Source organism: Taudactylus pleione, unplaced genomic scaffold (assembly GCF_031769625.1).
Source record: "Taudactylus pleione unplaced genomic scaffold, aTauple2 ptg000997l, whole genome shotgun sequence".
Taxonomy (NCBI): domain Eukaryota; kingdom Metazoa; phylum Chordata; class Amphibia; order Anura; family Myobatrachidae; genus Taudactylus; species Taudactylus pleione.
In genome coordinates this window covers 832345-855731 of record NW_028285398.1, presented here as the reverse complement: position 1 = coordinate 855731, position 23387 = coordinate 832345, and the positions used below count along the sequence as shown (strand labels likewise).

The 23387-nt window shown below is 49.2% G+C and overlaps 1 protein-coding gene across 2 annotated transcripts in view; it reads right to left on the bottom strand.

The window, feature by feature from the left end:
• Nucleotides 1-12578, bottom strand: part of POGZ (pogo transposable element derived with ZNF domain) — a 32312-nt gene extending 19734 nt beyond the window's left edge. For both annotated transcript variants that reach the window (XM_088460971.1, XM_088460972.1), the window contains exons 1-2: nt 12428-12578; nt 11813-11869 (exon numbers count right to left, since the gene is read on the bottom strand). The gene's annotated coding sequence lies outside the window, so the exon portion shown is untranslated. The remainder of the gene's footprint in view (nt 1-11812; nt 11870-12427) is intronic.
• Nucleotides 12579-23387: the final 10809 nt, after the last annotated feature.

Sequence of the window (23387 nt, the reverse complement as noted above, 5' to 3'; positions counted from 1 at the left end):
TCCCCTTTAGAATGTAAGCTCTCACGAGCAGGACCCTCTTCCCTCATGTGCTTCTCCTTACACTTTCTTCTACTACTTACTCCCCAGAAGGGCAACCAACACGTGACTGCTGACTCCTTGCTGCTTATTGTGAGTGTTTTAATCGCTATTGTTACTTGTATTCTGTTTATATTTTGGTTTACTGTATTGTAATGTAATGTTCTGTGTACCCTTTACTGAATGTATTGCTATGCGGACCACTTGTGTCGCCCTATAAATAAAATGTAATAATAAATATAATAATAATAATAGCTATTGCAGTCATGTATATAAACCATGTCCTTGTCCTCCACTTTTTTGTTTATGTACTGTGTAAGGCGCTGTGGAACAGTTGTGGTGCCATATAAAGATATAATAAGAATTAAGCTGCTTTATATAGAAAGCAAAGCTTACATAGGGGGTGGGGTTTATACATAAAGCAAAGCTTACATAGGGGGTGGGGTTTATACATAAAGCAGAGCTTACATAGGGGGTGGGGTTTATACATAAAGCAGAGCTTATATAGGAGGTGGGATTTATACATAAAGCAGAGCTTACATAGGGGGTGGAGTTTATACATAAAGCAGAGCTTACATAGGGGGTGGGGTTTATACATAAAGCAGAGCTTACATAGGGGGTGGAGTTTATACATAAAGCAGAGCTTACATAGGGGGTGGGGTTTATACATAAAGCAGAGCTTACATAGGGGGTGGGATTTATAGATAAAGCAGAGCTTACATAGGGGGTGGGGTTTATACATAAAGCAGAGCTTACATAGGGGGTGGGGTTTATACATAAAGCAGAGCTTACATAGGGGGTGGGGTTTATACATAAAGCAGAGCTTACATAGGGGGTGGAGTTTATACATAAAGCAGAGCTTACATAGGAGGTGGGATTTATACATAAAGCAGAGCTTACATAGGGGGTGGAGTTTATACATAAAGCAGAGCTTACATAGGGGGTGGGGTTTATACATAAAGCAGAGCTTACATAGGGGGTGGGGTTTATACATAAAGCAGAGCTTACATAGGGGGTGGGATTTATACATAAAGCAAAGCTTACATAGGGGGTGGGGTTTATACATAAAGCAGAGCTTACATAGGGGGTGGGGTTTATACATAAAGCAGAGCTTACATAGGGGGTGGGGTTTATACATAAAGCAGAGCTTACATAGGGGGTGGGATTTATACATAAAGCAAAGCTTACATAGGGGGTGGGGTTTATACATAAAGCAGAGCTTACATAGGGGGTGGAGTTTATACATAAAGCAGAGCTTACATAGGGGGTGGGGTTTATACATAAAGCAGAGCTTACATAGGGGGTGGGATTTATACATAAAGCAAAGCTTACATAGGGGGTGGGGTTTATACATAAAGCAGAGCTTACATAGGAGGTGGGATTTATACATAAAGCAAAGCTTACATAGGGGGTGGGATTTATACATAAAGCAGAGCTTACATAGGAGGTGGGATTTATACATAAAGCAAAGCTTACATAGGGGGTGGGGTTTATACATAAAGCAGAGCTTACATAGGGGGTGGAGTTTATACATAAAGCAGAGCTTACATAGGAGGTGGGATTTATACATAAAGCAAAGCTTACATAGGGGGTGGGGTTTATACATAAAGCAGAGCTTACATAGGGGGTGGAGTTTAGACATAAAGCAGAGCTTACATAGGGGGTGGAGTTTATACATAAAGCAGAGCTTACATAGGAGGTGGGATTTATACATAAAGCAAAGCTTACATAGGGGGTGGGGTTTATACATAAAGCAGAGCTTACATAGGGGGTGGAGTTTAGACATAAAGCAGAGCTTACATAGGAGGTGGGATTTATACATAAAGCAGCGCTTACATAGGGGGTGGGGTTTATACATAAAGCAGAGTTTACATAGGAGGTGGGATTTATACATAAAGTAAAGCTTACATAGGGGGTGGGATTTATACATAAAGCAGAGCTTACATAGGGGGTGGGATTTATACATAAAGCAGAGCTTACATAGGGGGTGGGGTTTATACATAAAGCAGAGCTTACATAGGGGGTGGAGTTTATACATAAAGCAGAGCTTACATATGGGGTGGAGTTTATACATAAAGCAAAGCTTACATAGGGGGGTGGGGCTTATAGATAAAGCAGAGCTTACATAGGGGGTGGGGCTTATACATAAAGCAGCGCTTACATAGGGGGTGAGGCTTATAGATAAAGCAGAGCTTACATAGGGGGTGGGGCTTATACATAAAGCAAAGCTTACAAAAGGGGTGGGGTTATTACTATATTATATAAAGTAGAGCATATAATGTATTTAAATTATTTTCTTTTAATAAAAATAGTTCCTATGACAACACTGTCAGTAATAACACACATGTTCTGAGTCAGGCCAGGAAAACAACATTGTGCTATTTCAGGGACATTTAATGGTCAGAACACTTTTTGCACTGCTTTCCACGACCAGTGTACGTAAATGCCGCCACCATTCACCTCATCTGAAGTATAGAAACATATCCAGGTGGCAAGAAGCAGCAGATAGCTGTACACGTGTATAAAAGTGTAAGTATTTACTAAAGTCACAGACGTCGAACTGAACAATCCCAATGGGAAATAACTTCACAAGTCTTGTCAGAAAGGGGGCTGACGCATTCAAAGACGGACATTTCAGGGGGACTCGCGGAGAGTCCTAATGATAGAGACCCATAGGGCAGTCCCTCATGTGCGAGTGTCTAGTATATCCCCTCTATTCGGGAGAGCCAGTTCAGGCAATAGTCCAGACTGCCAATTGCATCATACAGGGTTTTGCTACCACCATTGAATGGCCTGTAGTGCAGAAATGAGGACCCGTCACTGAGGCAGTGTCCTATATCCCAGTGCATATAAATAATTATGTACAGGTAGGAGGTGCCAGCGCTCTTGTACATCCAAATTCAAAAGCCATCTTATCATTACTTCTGATGCCAATTATAGTCAGTGTCTTGTTACCTAGGAGACTGTATCTGCTTTGAACACCGCCTAATGATAAATTACTGGGAAAAAGAAAAAAAAAATATTGTAAAAACGGCTGCACAAATTTTGGTGATGAAAAAAAAAAAAAAATTATATCTATCTATCTATCTATATATATATATATATATGACCCGGCACTCCATAAATCCCCAACTGGGTAAATGTCTGGCTCCAGGTGCCCTCAGTGAGGCGGAGACCACTCCCCTCTGTATAGTCCACAATAGGTACAGCGGCACTCAGGAGACTTCACAAAAAGCGTTTAATTATTTCAAATTAAAATTGAAATAATTAAACGCTTTTTGTGAAGTCTCCTGAGTGCCGCTGTACCTATTGTGGAATATATATATATATATATATATATATATATATATATATATATATATATATTATAATTAAAAAAAAAAACGCTGAAGATGGTTTTAACGTATTGGGTCTGATTTTTCGATGCGCGGTATGGATGCATCAAGCGTTTTAAATATCGCACGCGGTTGCAGCAGGCAGTTTTTTTAATGGTTTTTAAAATTGTGTTTTTACAACACAAAAATACACATATTTTAAAGTACCCCCATTTTACGTGGAACAGTCATTTCCTGGAAAAATAAAATAGCTTTTTATCTTTTTCTCAACTTTTTCTTTGTTTTTCGCCCAAAATTTGCACGGTCCTCTTTCACCAAAGTATTTAACTTACGAATTTTCCCCCCGGTAATTTATATTTAGGGGGGGGGGGGGGGGGGGTGTCCAAAGAGCTCTGAAAGAAATCCCCACATTTTTAGCCAGTAATAGGGATTTTGCATTTTTTTTTTTCCGCCTGGTCTGGGATGGAGAAAACTTTTCTCCAGTTTTTTTTTTGCCAAAAATGTCACCTTTTTTTTTTTTTTAAAAATAAAAAGTCAATTTTCGACAAAGACGAAAAAAAACAACCGTTTTTGCCGCTAACTGAATATGGCCCAAAGTCACCAAATAGGTCTATACTCTGTGAATCACCTGGTCCCAGGGCGGACAACTGCACCATGTCAATAGCACCTTCCATCCCCCCATCTATTCAACCCAAGGAGTCAATAGGCCAGCGCAGCTGTTTTCGGGCACCAGGACGCCGCATCTGTTGCTGGGGTCATCTAACTGTCCGATGCGCATAGATCCTATTGAGAAACACGGAATCTGGGCTGCCAGAACAATGGCACCTATTAAACTTGGGAATCCAGGGAAAAAATAAAAAAAAAGGGATTAAACGCCTTAGCAATAGATAACACGCTGGAAAGTGCAGAGACATTTGGGTTTCCTGCATTTCCCAGCAGGGTGCGCCTTTCCATGTTGTCCCCTGGTCATTTCATTTCTCCAGGCCCAATCGGCTGCAGAGCTCCAACATTTCTGTAGCAGAGTCTCGTCGATGGAGGGGCGGGAGCAGCTTGCAGGCCATGTTCATCGGATGCCCAGTGCATTGCTGAATTTGAATTATACACCTATTTGTTCATTAGCTACCACTCATCACATTTAGTTTATCATTTTACTTGTGTGCGCCTTTGCGAGATTGCCCAAGACCATGCTTAGACCTGTAACGGGCGAGTGTCCTGTAAATTTTCTTCAACGCTCTGATTTTGTAAAACACTGTACATTATATTTTGCCATCTTCTTTTCTTTTATATACTTTCGGCCCATCCGGCTGTAGTCCCTCCAAAGACATTACACAGCACCAGAAGCTACCGCCGTTTTTCATGCCCCGACCTCAGAGCTTAGCTGAAGGCTGCACATCTTACCCCATCCACTCTGAGAAGCTCTTGCTGAAAGTTATCCATGTTAATAATCCGGCAGATATACGGAATGCCTGAGCCCCCATAGTGGCCAGCCGGCAGCGGCTGCCGTTACTCCATCGCTACTTGCTGTAGTGTAGGCGGAGAGCAGAATACTATATCGGCTCTGATAGACAGGCTCACAGCCGCCATTATACAGAGCGGTCAGCGCAGATTAGGGTGGCTAGGGCTTCTGTGCAAGCTTTCTGACCCACCACAATATACTTGTAACTATGACCTCACACTGTGAGACAGGTCTTTAATAGTGCAGGAAATACTCCCAACACTCCTGACGTGTAATTAAATCTAGTCTGAATTAACACTACCTCAAACCCATTTTCTATTGTATTTATTTACTTATAATTTGCCCCCGCACCCCAGTTACCTGTAAAGTGTATAGGTTTTTCAGCCACCCAAAGAAGGTGATTATACCCACCGTCCATACTGTGTGATATTGCTGACGTCACTAGCTCAGGTGTGACTAATGACCTGCGCTGGATCCAATACATTATGCCCTGCCTCCCGACATAACTCCTCCCCATCCCACTACATTATGCCCTGCCTCCCGACATAACTCCTCCCCATCCCACTACATTATGCCCTGCCTCCCGACATAACTCCTCCCCATCCCAATACATTATACCCTGCCTCCCGACATAACTCCTCCCCATCCCACTACATTATGCCCTGCCTCCCGACATAACTCCTCCCCATCCCACTACATTATGCCCTGCCTCCCGACATAACTCCTCCCCATCCCACTACATTATGCCCTGCCTCCCGACATAACTCCTCCCCATCCCACTACATTATGCCCTGCCTCCCGACATAACTCCTCCCCATCCCACTACATTATGCCCTGCTTCCCGACATAACTCCTCCCCATCCCACTACATTATGCCCTGCCTCCCGACATAACTCCTCCCCATCCCACTACATTATGCCCTGCCTCCCGACATAACTCCTCCCCATCCCACTACATTATATCCTGCTTCCCGACATAACTCCTCCCCATCCCACTACATTATGCCCTGCCTCCCGACATAACTCCTCCCCATCCCACTACATTATATCCTGCCTCCCGACATAACTCCTCCCCATCCCACTACATTATGCCCTGCTTCCCGACATAACTCCTCCCCATCCCACTACATTATGCCCTGCCTCCCGACATAACTCCTCCCCATCCCACTACATTATGCCCTGCCTCCCGACATAACTCCTCCCCATCCCACTACATTATGCCCTGCCTCCCGCCATAACTCCTCCCCATCCCACTACATTATGCCCTGCCTCCCGACATAACTCCTCCCCATCCCACTACATTATGCCCTGCCTCCCGACATAACTCCTCCCCATCCCACTACATTATGCCCTGCTTCCCGACATAACTCCTCCCCATCCCACTACATTATGTCCTGCCTCCCGACATAACTCCTCCCCATCCCACTACATTATGCCCTGCCTCCCGACATAACTCCTCCCCATCCCACTACATTATATCCTGCTTCCCGACATAACTCCTCCCCATCCCACTACATTATGCCCTGCCTCCCGACATAACTCCTCCCCATCCCACTACATTATATCCTGCCTCCCGACATAACTCCTCCCCATCCCACTACATTATGCCCTGCTTCCCGACATAACTCCTCCCCATCCCACTACATTATGCCCTGCCTCCCGACATAACTCCTCCCCATCCCACTACATTATGCCCTGCCTCCCGACATAACTCCTCCCCATCCCACTACATTATGCCCTGCCTTCCGACATAACTCCTCCCCATCCCACTACATTATGCCCTGCCTCCCGCCATAACTCCTCCCCATCCCACTACATTATGCCCTGCCTCCCGACATAACTCCTCCCCATCCCACTACATTATGCCCTGCCTCCCGACATAACTCCTCCCCATCCCACTACATTATGCCCTGCCTCCCGACATAACTCCTCCCCATCCCACTACATTATGCCCTGCCTCCCGACATAACTCCTCCCCATCCCACTACATTATGCCCTGCCTCCCGACATAACTCCTCCCCATCCCACTACATTATGCCCTGCTTCCCGACATAACTCCTCCCCATCCCACTACATTATGTCCTGCCTCCCGACATAACTCCTCCCCATCCCACTACATTATGCCCTGCCTCCCGACATAACTCCTCCCCATCCCACTACATTATATCCTGCTTCCCGACATAACTCCTCCCCATCCCACTACATTATGCCCTGCCTCCCGACATAACTCCTCCCCATCCCACTACATTATATCCTGCCTCCCGACATAACTCCTCCCCATCCCACTACATTATGCCCTGCTTCCCGACATAACTCCTCCCCATCCCACTACATTATGCCCTGCCTCCCGACATAACTCCTCCCCATCCCACTACATTATGCCCTGCCTCCCGACATAACTCCTCCCCATCCCACTACATTATGCCCTGCCTTCCGACATAACTCCTCCCCATCCCACTACATTATGCCCTGCCTCCCGCCATAACTCCTCCCCATCCCACTACATTATGCCCTGCCTCCCGACATAACTCCTCCCCATCCCACTACATTATGCCCTGCCTCCCGACATAACTCCTCCCCATCCCACTACATTATGCCCTGCTTCCCGACATAACTCCTCCCCATCCCACTACATTATGTCCTGCCTCCCGACATAACTCCTCCCCATCCCACTACATTATGCCCTGCCTCCCGACATAACTCCTCCCCATCCCACTACATTATATCCTGCTTCCCGACATAACTCCTCCCCATCCCACTACATTATGCCCTGCCTCCCGACATAACTCCTCCCCATCCCACTACATTATATCCTGCCTCCCGACATAACTCCTCCCCATCCCACTACATTATGCCCTGCTTCCCGACATAACTCCTCCCCATCCCACTACATTATGCCCTGCCTCCCGACATAACTCCTCCCCATCCCACTACATTATGCCCTGCCTCCCGACATAACTCCTCCCCATCCCACTACATTATGCCCTGCCTTCCGACATAACTCCTCCCCATCCCACTACATTATGCCCTGCCTCCCGCCATAACTCCTCCCCATCCCACTACATTATGCCCTGCCTCCCGACATAACTCCTCCCCATCCCACTACATTATGCCCTGCCTTCCGACATAACTCCTCCCCATCCCACTACATTATGCCCTGCCTCCCGCCATAACTCCTCCCCATCCCACTACATTATGCCCTGCCTCCCGCCATAACTCCTCCCCATCCCACTACATTATATCCTGCCTCCCGACATAACTCCTCCCCATCCCACTACATTATGCCCTGCCTCCCGACATGACTCCTCCCCATCCCACTACATTATGCCCTGCCTCCCGACATAACTCCTCCCCATCCCACTATATTATGCCCTGCCTCCCGACATAACTCCTCCCCATCCCACTACATTATGCCCTGCCTCCCGACATAACTCCTCCCCATCCCACTACATTATATCCTGCCTCCCGACATAACTCCTCCCCATCCCACTACATTATGCCCTGCTTCCCGACATAACTCCTCCCCATCCCACTACATTATGCCCTGCCTCCCGACATAACTCCTCCCCATCCCACTACATTATGCCCTGCCTCCCGACATAACTCCTCCCCATCCCACTACATTATGCCCTGCCTTCCGACATAACTCCTCCCCATCCCACTACATTATGCCCTGCCTCCCGCCATAACTCCTCCCCATCCCACTACATTATGCCCTGCCTCCCGACATAACTCCTCCCCATCCCACTACATTATGCCCTGCCTCCCGACATAACTCCTCCCCATCCCACTACATTATGCCCTGCCTCCCGACATAACTCCTCCCCATCCCACTACATTATGCCCTGCCTCCCGACATAACTCCTCCCCATCCCACTACATTATGCCCTGCCTCCCGACATAACTCCTCCCCATCCCACTACATTATGCCCTGCTTCCCGACATAACTCCTCCCCATCCCACTACATTATGTCCTGCCTCCCGACATAACTCCTCCCCATCCCACTACATTATGCCCTGCCTCCCGACATAACTCCTCCCCATCCCACTACATTATATCCTGCTTCCCGACATAACTCCTCCCCATCCCACTACATTATGCCCTGCCTCCCGACATAACTCCTCCCCATCCCACTACATTATATCCTGCCTCCCGACATAACTCCTCCCCATCCCACTACATTATGCCCTGCTTCCCGACATAACTCCTCCCCATCCCACTACATTATGCCCTGCCTCCCGACATAACTCCTCCCCATCCCACTACATTATGCCCTGCCTCCCGACATAACTCCTCCCCATCCCACTACATTATGCCCTGCCTTCCGACATAACTCCTCCCCATCCCACTACATTATGCCCTGCCTCCCGCCATAACTCCTCCCCATCCCACTACATTATGCCCTGCCTCCCGACATAACTCCTCCCCATCCCACTACATTATGCCCTGCCTCCCGACATAACTCCTCCCCATCCCACTACATTATGCCCTGCTTCCCGACATAACTCCTCCCCATCCCACTACATTATGCCCTGCCTCCCGACATAACTCCTCCCCATCCCACTACATTATGCCCTGCCTCCCGACATAACTCCTCCCCATCCCACTACATTATGCCCTGCCTCCCGACATGACCTCCCCATCCCACTGCATCCTGCTTCCTGACATAACTCCTCCCCACCCCACTACATTATATCCTGCCTCCCACTATGACTCCTCCCCATCCCACTACATTATGCCCTGCCTCCCACTATGACTCCTCCCCATCCCACTACATCCTGCTTCCTGACATAACTCCTCCCCATCCCACTACATTATATCCTGCCTCCCGACATAACTCCTCCCCATCCCACTACATTATATCCTGCTTCCTGACATGACTCTTCCCCATCCCACTACATTATGCCCTGCTTCCTGACATGACTCCTCCCCATCCCACTACATTATGCCCTGCCTCCCGACATAACCCCTCCCCATCCCACTACATTATGCCCTGCCTCCCGACATAACCCCTCCCCATCCCACTACATTATATCCTGCTTCCTGACATGACTCCTTTTGCTGGAAGACCCAGGTAGTGCATAGGCAAAAACAGGGGGGGTTTCCATCTGCCTGGAAACCCCCCCCTCCCCAGCCCACACCTGCATGCTGCATGTTCTTCTCAGTATCACAAATTAAATACTTAGCACCACCTGTGGATCTTTTAACATGTATGAGTCAGTAATAAATAACCTGTGCACCAACTAGGAGATCTGGAAAACATGCACTGCTATAGAGCCCAATATGTACATATATGTCCAGGGCAGTGCTAGGTTCTTCTGCTGCTCCTCCAGGCTCCCGGACATGCTACAATAGTATGAAATGGTTCCCACATCTAAAATAAATACATTCAGCTCAGGCAGGATGGCCCTACTGACGCATCTAATCACGCATGTGATCACTGGTCCTGTATATGCTGGAATTATTACACACAATACACTTTGTATGACGCTTATTAAAGCTGGATAAGTACTAATTCTTCCCTCTTCATTGACAGGCCACACTCGCTCTAAAATTAAGCATTTGGAGACCCCCCTCTGGAAATCCTGCGTTTGCCACTGTAGTGGACATTGCAGTAGTCTAGGGGTAATGTTTTAAATGCATGTATGACTTTTGGCAGATCCTCTGAGGGGATTAAGTGCTTGATACTGGCTGTATTATTCAGATGGAAGAAAGAGGATTTGATTGTGGCTGATACCTGATGTCCAAGTGTCAGATGCCATCATCCAGGACAGCACCAAGAACCTGCACATGTCCAGTGTTTTGTAATTATGAACCCCCAAGTGCAAGACCAGTTGGATGGCTATATATTACGCCCTGCCTCCCACCGTGACTCCTCCCACACAGTACATTACACCCTGCCTCCCACCGTGACTCCTCCCACAGTGCATTACACCCTGCCTCCCACCGTGACTCCTCCCATGCAGTGCATTACGCCCTGCCTCCCACCGTGACTCCTCCCATCCAGTACATTACGCCCTGCCTCCCACCGTGACTCCTCCCATCCAGTACATTACGCCCTGCCTCCCACCGTGACTCCTCCCATCCAGTACATTACGCCCTGCCTCCCACCGTGACTCCTCCCATCCAGTACATTACGCCCTGCCTCCCACCGTGACTCCTCCCATCCATTATATTACACCCTGCCTCCCACCGTGACTCCTCCCATCCAGTACATTACGCCCTGCCTCCCACCGTGACTCCTCCCATCCAGTACATTACACCCTACCTCCTCCCATCCAGTACATTACACCCTGCCTCCCACCATGACTCCTCCCATCCAGTACATTACACCCTGCCTCCCACCATGACTCCTCCCATCCAGTACATTACACCCTGCCTCCCACCATGACTCCTCCCATCCAGTACATTACACCCTGCCTCCCACCATGACTCCTCCCATCCAGTACATTACACCCTGCCTCCCACCATGACTCCTCCCATCCAGTACATTACACCCTGCCTCCCACCATGACTCCTCCCATCCAGTACATTACACCCTGCCTCCCACCATGACTCCTCCCATCCAGTACATTACACCCTGCCTCCCACCATGACTCCTCCCATCCAGTACATTACACCCTGCCTCCCACCATGACTCCTCCCATCCAGTACATTACGCCCTGCCTCCCACCATGACTCCTCCCATCCAGTACATTACACCCTGCCTCCCACCATGACTCCTCCCATCCAGTACATTACACCCTGCCTCCCACCATGACTCCTCCCATCCAGTACATTACGCCCTGCCTCCCACCATGACTCCTCCCATCCAGTTCCCCATTTACTATTACAGCTGCCTGGCTGAATTAAGTAACGATTGATAGAGGTGACTTATTTCAGCCCATCAGTTACTTCATCCCCAGTTAGTCAGATGTTTGGGGGCAGAGCGCTATATGGCGGTAAATTTCTATACCGTAAAGAAGACGCAGTCATGTGACGTTACCTTCTCTGATGGCTGCTCACCGGCGTTTCCAGCGTTTTCTGGTTTGCTCTCAGAGACCTAAGAAGGAAAAATAGATAATAATTTACAACAATGCACCTGCATAATATGTCAGGTCTCGTCACTGAGCGCAGGGCAGCGTTACTGGCGTCACCACAATACGGGAGATCTGTAATCCTAGGCGGCGCAGATTCCTCACAGGACCCAACGCTGGGTACCCCAGGACATGCTGTATATAGTACTGGGGCTATAGGAACAATACGTGTGTATACGTATATAATCACTCTGGGAGCCCCCATTATGAGACAATGGGGGTCCCCAGAAACATACAGGAGAGCAGTCTCTGCCATTGTTCTGTCCCCTCCCACCACCCCTTCCCCCAGGGGATGCTGTCCCCCATCAGGTGCTGCTGTACCCTGGAGCAGGGGGTGCTTCCCACATGGGACCCTCGCCTTCCTACACCAGGGGCCCCCAGATCACGCTCCTCCTTACAAAATAGTCCCTAGGAGCAACATGGCGGCAGGGGCGGAGGGTTACATGCCGGCCCGTCTCTCTCAGCCCTTTAGGCTGTCATTGATAGAACGCGGCTCCCGTCTCGCACCCGTAGCGGCGGCTCACCTCCTCCAGGCGCGGGATCCCCCGCTCGGTCACAGGCCCGGTCACGCCCCGGGGTACCTCCCAGGATCACAGCCGCCGCCGAGCGCGCTGCGTACAAAGAGGGGCGAGCGGAGGGACACAGCATACACTCAGGCGGAATGATACCGTGACGTAATTGTCTCGGCGGCTGGACATTGGCCGAGCGGAGGGGGAGGTCTCTTACGTCATTAGCAGATGGTCCGTCCCTGGCAGCCATCTTGTGTTTGTCGCTCCTCCCCATTGATGAGGGCGGTGCCTGGGAAATTATAATCCCCCAGTGCTGCTGACTGACTGAGCCCCCAGCACCCACCCACCCTGTCTGCACACATGTGACTATGTGCTGCAGGGATGGGGGTTCACTGTCCCCCCACTGATTATATAACAAGTGTACCCCTAGATTAAAGGGTGACTCTGCCCCTAACAGCATAGGGGTGACCCCCAAATCCTATATCACCCCACCTAGCCCTGCACACATGTGTCTGAGTGACTATGTGCTGCAGGGATGGGGGTTCACTGTCCCCCCACTGATTATATAACAAGTGTACCCCTAGATTAAAGGGTGACTCTGCCCCTAACAGCATAGGGGTGACCCCCAAATCCTATATCACCCCACCTAGCCCTGCACACATGTGTCTGAGTGACTGTGTGCTGCAGGGATGGGGGTTCACTGTCCCCCCACTGATTATATAACAAGAGTACCCCTAGATTACAGGATGACTCTGCCCCTAACAGCATAGGGATGACCCCCAAACCTTAGATCACCCCACCTAGCCCTGAACACGTGACTGAGAGCTGCAAGGATTGGGGTTCACTAATCCCCAGTGCTTATATAACAAGTGTACCCTTAAATTACAGGGTGACTGCCATTAACTGCATATGGGTGACCCCCAAACCCTAGATCACCCCACCTAGCCCTGCACATGTGACTTTGTGCTGCAGGGATTGGAGTTCACTTACCCCCAGTGCTTATATAACAAGTGTACCCCTAGATTTAAGGTGGACTCTGCCCCTAATGACATAGGGGTGACCCTCAAACCCTAGATCGCAGGTGAGATCATTAGCTCCACCTGTGGATCTTTTAAAATATGTCAGTGAGTAATGAATACACCTGTGCACCTGCTGGGTGACCTGCAAAACGTGACCTGTGTGGGGTCCTGAGGACCGAGTTTGAGAACTACTGGTCTAGATCACCCCACCTAGCCCAGCGCAAGTGCCCGGGTGACTGTGTACCACAGGGATGGGGTTCATTGTACCCCAGTTCTCCTATAACATGTGTACCACTGAATCAGAGGGGGTCTCTGTCCCTAACAGCATAGTGGTGACCCCTAATGGGCGTTCACTGTCCTCCCAGTGCTCATATAACAAGTATACCTCCAAATCACAGGGGTTCTCTCTCCCTTACAGCATTGGAGTGACTCCCAAACCCCAGATCATCACACCCAGCCCTGCTCACATGTGCCTGAGTGACTGCAGGGCCGCAACTAGGAGGGGGGGGGGTGGCTAAGGGGGCATGTGACCCGGCTGCCGGGAGGCTGGGTTGCTGCTCTTGTGGGCTTGGAGCCGCATCCCACCCTTGAGAGGCACAGAGCCACCGTCAGTCTAATGTGGTGCCGGCCGCAAGCCAATCAGCGCTCGTGGACCGGCAGCCAATCAGCAAAGGCTGCCGGGCTGTGAGCTCCAATTGGCTCGCGAGCGGCACCACATTACAATGACGGCAGTACTGATAGTTCTCCAGTGTGTGGCAGCTCCGTCCCGCGCCACCCCGAGCTCACCCCCACACGGCCCTGGCAGGTAAGAGAAGGGAGATGGGGCCTCACTGTGGCTTAATGTAAAAGAGGCCTTACTGTGCCATAATGTGTAAGGGGCATTACTGTGCCATAATGTGTAAGGGGCATTATGCTGGGATAATGTAAAAGGGGCCTGTAACATAATGTGTAAGGGGCATTAGTGTGGCATAATGTGTAAGGGGCCTTACTGCGCCATAATGTGTAAGGGGCATTACTGTGGCATAATGTGTAAGGGGCATTACTGTGCCATAATGTGTAAGGGGCATTACTGTGGCATAATGTATATGGGGCATTACTGTGGCATAAATGTATAAGGGGCATTACTGTGGCATAATGTATAAGGGGCATTACTGTGTTGCATTGTAAGGGGCATTACTGTGGCATAATGTGTTATAAGGGTCATCATTAATGTGTGGCATAATGTGTTGTAAGGGGCATTACTATTGCATAATGTGTTATAAGGGTCATTAATGTGTGGCATAATGTGTTATAAGGGGCATTACTGTGTCACAAAACCACACACCTTTTTCATTCTCTATGTTGTATTTTTTTTGCGGGCGCCAAATTATGGCCTTGCCCCGGGTGACAAAAATCCTAGTTTCTGCCCTGGTGACTGTGCTGCAGGGTGTGTGGGTTTACTGTCCTCCAATGCTCATATAACAAGTGTACCTCCAAATCACTGGGGCCAGACCTACCTGAGCGGTCACTGTGTGTCCCCCAATCCACTATCAGGGATGCATTTTGCACCACAGGCCTGTGCTGAGCCATCAGGAATATAGGACCCCCACAATAACTGCCGCAGGCCCGAGACAGGACCAGCAAGATATGGCTTTATCATTGCAGTATGTCACACTGACTGATGTGGTATAGTGGGGTATAATTTCCTGTACTGGAGATGTTCCCATAGGAGATGATGTGCAAGTTTTATCGGTGTAATCCCCCTCATATGTGTCAATCCTATTAAGTGTGAAGGGTGCGAATTGCCGTTGCAACGGCGTTAAAACGCCGGCAATGGACCGGCACCTCGCACCCTTTGTGGCCCGCTCCAAGCCCAAATTCGCTGAATTTTAGCCCTATGGGGCTGCGAGCAAAGTTCAGCGAATCCGGGCTGCCGTAAAATGCAGCCATTGCTAATAGGATTGACCCCATAGTGCGATGCATGGGAATATCACATATTATTATCATTATTAGGCTTACAATGAAATGAGAACATCGGTAAAGAAGCCTTCCCTCCCTCCCCTGACATGCTGCGTGCACAGATGAGGAAGGGGTGTGACACATTGTACACGCAGGAAGTAAGATGGATACAAGCAGCCCCTAGTGGCCCACTCACGTATTGCACCCTCACCACTGGGCCTCAGTCAGCACAGTAATAAGGCATGGAGCTCTCATTACACCTATTTATTGCCTCTTCGTGCAGCCGTTACTCCAGTCTCTGCAATGATGTGATTGTAGCTTATCTGATCATATAACAAGGAGCTTTCATTAGCTAATTTCCCCAGTGTAACTAGGGACGCCGTCACTGACACAACTGGGGATATACTATAACCAACCATAGAGGAGCTACAGGCAGCCACACGGCACATCTTTCTATAGCACATGACAGCCGCTAATTTTACACAGCTGGGGACGTATAGTAACCAGCCATAGAGGAACTACAGCCACACAGCACATCTTTCTATAGCACATGACAGTCGCTAATCTTACACAGCTGGGGATGTACAATAACCAGCCATAGAGGTACTACAGCCGCACAGCACATCTTTCTATAGCACATGACAGCCACTAATCTTACACAGCTGGGGATGTATAGTAACCAGCCATAGAGGAACTACAGCCGCACGGCACATCTTTCTATAGCACATGACAGCCGCTAATCTTACACAACTGGGGATGTATAGTAACCAGCCATAGAGGAACTACAGCCGCACGGCACATCTTTCTATAGCACATGACAGTCGCTAATCTTACACAGCTGGGGATGTACAATAACCAGCCATAGAGGAACTACAGCCGCACGGCACATCTTTCTATAGCACATGACAGCTGCTAATCTTACACAGCTGGGGATGTATAGTAACCAGCCATAGAGGAGCTACAGCCGCACAGCACATCTTTCTATAGCACATGACAGCCGCTAATCTTATGCTGGCCATATACAGTAACCAGCCATAGAGGAGCTACAGGCAGCCGCACATATTTCTATAGCACATGACAGCCGCTAATCTTATGCTGGCCATATACAGTAAGATTTTCTGTCCAACCATCCAACTAGTTGATTGGTTGGAATGAAAATCTGGTAAGGTATGAAAGCAAATGACAATCAGCAATTTGCTCCCAAACACCGGAAAATGGACAAAAACTGATGTTTGAACAAATTGTTTAAATTAAACATTTAACAAACTTGTCTGACGCCATTTTCATCTGTTTTCTGGCATTTAGGAGCAAATTGCTGATCATCATTTACTCTCATACATAACCAGATTCTCATTCCAACCAATCACCTAGTTGGATGGTTGGACAGAAAATCTTACCATGTATGACAGCTGGGGCAGGCCGGGTCCTGCTATGTATGTAAGATAGCACTCATATAGCGCCCGTGTATTCCATAGCACCTTTATAGTGCCCGCATATTCCACTTATATAGCGCCCATGTATTCTGTAGCACTTATATAGCGCCCATGTATTCCGTAGCACTTATATAGCGCCCGCGTATTCCGTAGCACTTATATAGCGCCCGCATATTCCGTAGCACTTATATAGCGCCCGCGTATTCCGTAGCACTTATATAGCGCCCGCGTATTCCTTAGCACTTATATAGCGCCCGCGTATTCCGTAGCACTTATATAGCGCCCGCGTATTGCGTAGCACTTATATAGCGCCCGTGTATTCCGTAGCACTTATATAGCACCCGTGTATTCCGTAGCACTTATATAGCGCCCGCGTATTCTGTAGCACTTATTTAGCGCCCGCGTATTCCGTAGCACTTATTTAGCGCCCGCTATAGATCTTATCAAACTGATGCGATGTATAGTGAAATATAGCAGTCAGTACCGCAGAAGTCATGTATAGACCCCAGATAATCATTGTATCATCCAATGTTGCTCTACAAGCATCCAGGAAACAGTCCTGATGAGCTGCAGTGGGAAGTGGACACGGGTTACCATCTCTCTTCCAAAGACTGGAGGCAGATTAGATACAATCTTTCTGGACCCTCTATCAGTGATCACATAAGTGACGTGTTCGGTGCTGAAAACCCTGCATAACATCTTCCCTCATTCCTCTCTTGTGATGGAGATCCTGCGGGCGGAGGGCACTCTGTCCCACATTTGGGGGCCCTGTCCTAGACTACCATTATGGAAAGCGGTACGTCCTCTTATAGCCCATACCACAGACTTGGCACTGCCCAGTGCTCTCCTAATTTCAATGATGAAGCCTAACCCCCTATATCCATGACACGCCCACCAACTTTACCAATCAGCGCAATAGGCCCCTCAAATGTATTAGAGTCAGGTCACACCCTAGGCATACCCCTTTCTGACAGATCAAGCAATTTATTCACTTAAGTGCAGCCTATCAGGCAACTAAAAGCCATTGACATCACTGAGAGTGCAGCCAATCCAGTCACTAGGAGACAGTGACATCACTGAGAGTGCAGCCTATCCAGTCACTAGGAGCCAATGACATCACTGAGAGTGCAGCCTATCCAGTCACTAGGAGCCAGTGACATCACTGAGAGTGCAGCCTATCCAGTCACTAGGAACCAGTGACATCACTGAGAGTGCAGCCTATCCAGTCACTAGGAGCCAGTGACATCACTGAGAGTGCAGCCTATCCAGTCACTAGGAGCCAGTGACATCACTGAGAGTGCAGCCTATCCAGTCACTAGGAACCAGTGACATCACTGAGAGTGCAGCCTATCCAGTCACTAGGAACCAGTGACATCACTGAGAGTGCAGCCTATCCAGTCACTAGGAGCCAGTGACATCACTGAGAGTGCAGCCTATCCAGTCACTAGGAACCAGTGACATCACTGAGAGTGCAGCCTATCCAGTCACTAGGAACCAGTGACATCACTGAGAGTGCAGCCTATCCATTCACTAGGAGACAGTGACATCACTGAGATTGCAGCCTATCCAGTCACTTGGAGCCAGTGACATCACTGAAAGTGCAGCCTATCCAGTCACTAGGAACCAGTGACATCACTGAGAGTGCAGCCTATCCAGTCACTAGGAGCCAATGACATCACTGAAAGTGCAGACTATCCAGTCACTAGGAACCAGTGATATCACTGAGAGTGCAGCCTATCCAGTCACTAGGAGCCAGTGACATCACTGAGGGTGCAGTCTATCCAGTCACTAGGAACCAGTGACATCACTGAGAGTGCAGCCTATCCAGTCACTAGAAGCCAGTGACATCACTGAGAGTGCAGCCTATACAGTCACTAGGAACCAGTGACATCACTGAGAGTGCAGCCTAACCAGTCACTAGGAACCAGTGACACCACTGAGAGTGCAGCCTATCCAGTCACTAGGAACCAGTGATATCACAGAGAGTGCAGCCTATCCAGTCACTAGGAACCAGTGACATCACTGAGAGTGCAGCCTATCCATTCACTAGGAGACAGTGACATCACTGAGAGTGCAGCCTATCCAGTCACTTGGAGCCAGTGACATCACTGAGAGTGCAGACTATCCAGTCACTAGGAACCAGTGATATCACTGAGAGTGCAGCCTATCCAGTCACTAGGAGCCAGTGACATCACTGAGGGTGCAGTCTATCCAGTCACTAGGAACCAGTGACATCACTGAGAGTGCAGCCTATCCAGTCACTAGAAGCCAGTGACATCACTGAGAGTGCAGCCTATACAGTCACTAGGAACCAGTGACATCACTGAGAGTGCAGCCTAACCAGTCACTAGGAACCAGTGACACCACTGAGAGTGCAGCCTATCCAGTCACTAGGAGCCAATGACATCACTGAAAGTGCAGACTATCCAGTCACTAGGAACCAGTGATATCACTGAGAGTGCAGCCTATCCAGTCACTAGGAGCCAGTGACATCACTGAGGGTGCAGTCTATCCAGTCACTAGGAACCAGTGACATCACTGAGAGTGCAGCCTATCCAGTCACTAGAAGCCAGTGACATCACTGAGAGTGCAGCCTATACAGTCACTAGGAACCAGTGACATCACTGAGAGTGCAGCCTAACCAGTCACTAGGAACCAGTGACACCACTGAGAGTGCAGCCTATCCAGTCACTAGGAACCAGTGATATCACAGAGAGTGCAGCCTATCCAGTCACTAGGAACCAGTGACATCACTGAGAGTGCAGCCTATCCATTCACTAGGAGACAGTGACATCACTGAGAGTGCAGCCTATCCAGTCACTTGGAGCCAGTGACATCACTGAGAGTGCAGACTATCCAGTCACTAGGAACCAGTGATATCACTGAGAGTGCAGCCTATCCAGTCACTAGGAGCCAGTGACATCACTGAGGGTGCAGTCTATCCAGTCACTAGGAACCAGTGACATCACTGAGAGTGCAGCCTATCCAGTCACTAGAAGCCAGTGACATCACTGAGAGTGCAGCCTATACAGTCACTAGGAACCAGTGACATCACTGAGAGTGCAGCCTAACCAGTCACTAGGAACCAGTGACACCACTGAGAGTGCAGCCTATCCAGTCACTAGGAACCAGTGATATCACAGAGAGTGCAGCCTATCCAGTCACTAGGAACCAGTGATATCACTGAGAGTGCAGCCTATCCAGTCACTAGGAGCCAGTGACATCACTGAAAGTGCAGCCTATCCAGTCACTAGGAACCAGTGACATCACTGAGCATGTAGCCTATCCAGTCACTAGGAGCCAGTGACATCACCGAGAGTGCAGCCTATCCAGTCACTAGGAACCAGTGACATCACTGAGAGTGCAGCCTATCCAGTCACTAGGAACCAGTGATATCACTGAGAGTGCAGCCTATCCACTCACTAGGAACCAGTGACATCACTGAGTGCAGCCTATCCATTCACTAGGAGACAGTGACATCACTGAGAGTGCAGCCTATCCAGTCACTAGGAGCCAGTGACATCACTGAAAGTGCAGCCTATCCAGTCACTAGGAACCAGTGACATCACTGAGAGTGCAGCCTATCCAGTCACTAGGAGCCAGTGACATCACTGAGAGTGCAGTCTATCCAGTCACTAGGAACCAGTGATATCACTGAGAGTGCAGCCTATCCAGTCACTAGGAGCCAGTGACATCACTGAGAGAGCAGCCTATCCAGTCACTAGGAACCAGTGATATCACTGAGAGTGCAGCCTATCCAGTCACTAGGAACCAGTGATATCACTGAGAGTGCAGCCTATCCAGTCCCTAGGAAAAAGTGACATCACTGAGCATGCAGCCTACTCAGTCACTAAGCGCCAGTGACATCACTGAGCATGTAGCCTATCCAGTCATTAGGAGCCAGTGACATCACTGGGAATGCAACTTATCAAGTGACTGGGAACCAGTGACATCACTGAGAGTGCAGCCTATCCAGTCACTAGGAACCAGTGACACCACTGAGAGTACAGCCAATACAGTCACTAGGAGCCAGTGATATCACCGAGAGTGCAGCCTATCCAGTCACTGGGAGTCAGTAACATCAATGAAAGTGTAGCCTATCCATTCACTAGGAGACAGTGACATCACTGAGAGTGCAGCCTATACAGTCACTAGGAACCAGTGACATCACTGAGAGTGCAGCCTATCCAGTCACTAGGAACCAGTGATATCACTGAGAGTGCAGCCTATCCAGTCACTAGGAGCCAGTGACATCACTGAAAGTGCAGCCTATCCAGTCACTAGGAACCAGTGACATCACTGAGCATGTAGCCTATCCAGTCACTAGGAGCCAGTGACATCACCGAGAGTGCAGCCTATCCAGTCACTAGGAACCAGTGACATCACTGAGAGTGCAGCCTATTCAGTCACTAGGAACCAGTGATATCACTGAGAGTGCAGCCTATCCACTCACTAGGAACCAGTGACATCACTGAGTGCAGCCTATCCATTCACTAGGAGACAGTGACATCACTGAGAGTGCAGCCTATCCAGTCACTAGGAGCCAGTGACATCACTGAAAGTGCAGCCTATCCAGTCACTAGGAACCAGTGACATCACTGAGAGTGCAGCCTATCCAGTCACTAGGAGCCAGTGACATCACTGAGAGTGCAGTCTATCCAGTCACTAGGAACCAGTGATATCACTGAGAGTGCAGCCTATCCAGTCACTAGGAGCCAGTGACATCACTGAGAGAGCAGCCTATCCAGTCACTAGGAACCAGTGATATCACTGAGAGTGCAGCCTATCCAGTCACTAGGAACCAGTGATATCACTGAGAGTGCAGCCTATCCAGTCCCTAGGAAAAAGTGACATCACTGAGCATGCAGCCTACTCAGTCACTAAGCGCCAGTGACATCACTGAGCATGTAGCCTATCCAGTCATTAGGAGCCAGTGACATCACTGGGAATGCAACTTATCAAGTGACTGGGAACCAGTGACATCACTGAGAGTGCAGCCTATCCAGTCACTAGGAACCAGTGACACCACTGAGAGTACAGCCAATACAGTCACTAGGAGCCAGTGATATCACCGAGAGTGCAGCCTATCCAGTCACTGGGAGTCAGTAACATCAATGAAAGTGTAGCCTATCCATTCACTAGGAGACAGTGACATCACTGAGAGTGCAGCCTATACAGTCACTAGGAACCAGTGACATCACTGAGAGTGCAGCCTAACCAGTCACTAGGAACCAGTGACACCACTGAGAGTGCAGCCTATCCAGTCACTAGGAACCAGTGATATCACAGAGAGTGCAGCCTATCCAGTCACTAGGAACCAGTGACATCACTGAGCATAAAGCCTATCCATTCCCTAGGAGCCAGTGACATCACTGAGCATGTAGCCTATCCAGTCATTAGGAGCCAGTGACATCACTGGGAATGCAACTTATCAAGTGACTGGGAACCAGTGACATCACTGAGAGTGCAGCCTATCCAGTCACTAGGAACCAGTGACACCACTGAGAGTACAGCCAATACAGTCACTAGGAGCCAGTGATATCACCGAGAGTGCAGCCTATCCAGTCACTGGGAGTCAGTAACATCAATGAAAGTGTAGCCTATCCATTCACTAGGAGACAGTGACATCACTGAGAGTGCAGCCTATACAGTCACTAGGAACCAGTGACATCACTGAGAGTGCAGCCTAACCAGTCACTAGGAACCAGTGACACCACTGAGAGTGCAGCCTATCCAGTCACTAGGAACCAGTGATATCACAGAGAGTGCAGCCTATCCAGTCACTAGGAACCAGTGACATCACTGAGAGTGCAGCCTATCCATTCACTAGGAGACAGTGACATCACTGAGAGTGCAGCCTATCCCGTCACTTGGAGCCAGTGACATCACTGAGAGTGCAGACTATCCAGTCACTAGGAACCAGTGATATCACTGAGAGTGCAGCCTATCCAGTCACTAGGAGCCAGTGACATCACTGAGGGTGCAGTCTATCCAGTCACTAGGAACCAGTGACATCACTGAGAGTGCAGCCTATCCAGTCACTAGAAGCCAGTGACATCACTGAGAGTGCAGCCTATACAGTCACTAGGAACCAGTGACATCACTGAGAGTGCAGCCTAACCAGTCACTAGGAACCAGTGACACCACTGAGAGTGCAGCCTATCCAGTCACTAGGAACCAGTGATATCACAGAGAGTGCAGCCTATCCAGTCACTAGGAACCAGTGATATCACTGAGAGTGCAGCCTATCCAGTCACTAGGAGCCAGTGACATCACTGAAAGTGCAGCCTATCCAGTCACTAGGAACCAGTGACATCACTGAGCATGTAGCCTATCCAGTCACTAGGAGCCAGTGACATCACCGAGAGTGCAGCCTATCCAGTCACTAGGAACCAGTGACATCACTGAGAGTGCAGCCTATCCAGTCACTAGGAACCAGTGATATCACTGAGAGTGCAGCCTATCCACTCACTAGGAACCAGTGACATCACTGAGAGTGCAGCCTATCCATTCACTAGGAGACAGTGACATCACTGAGAGTGCAGCCTATCCAGTCACTAGGAGCCAGTGACATCACTGAAAGTG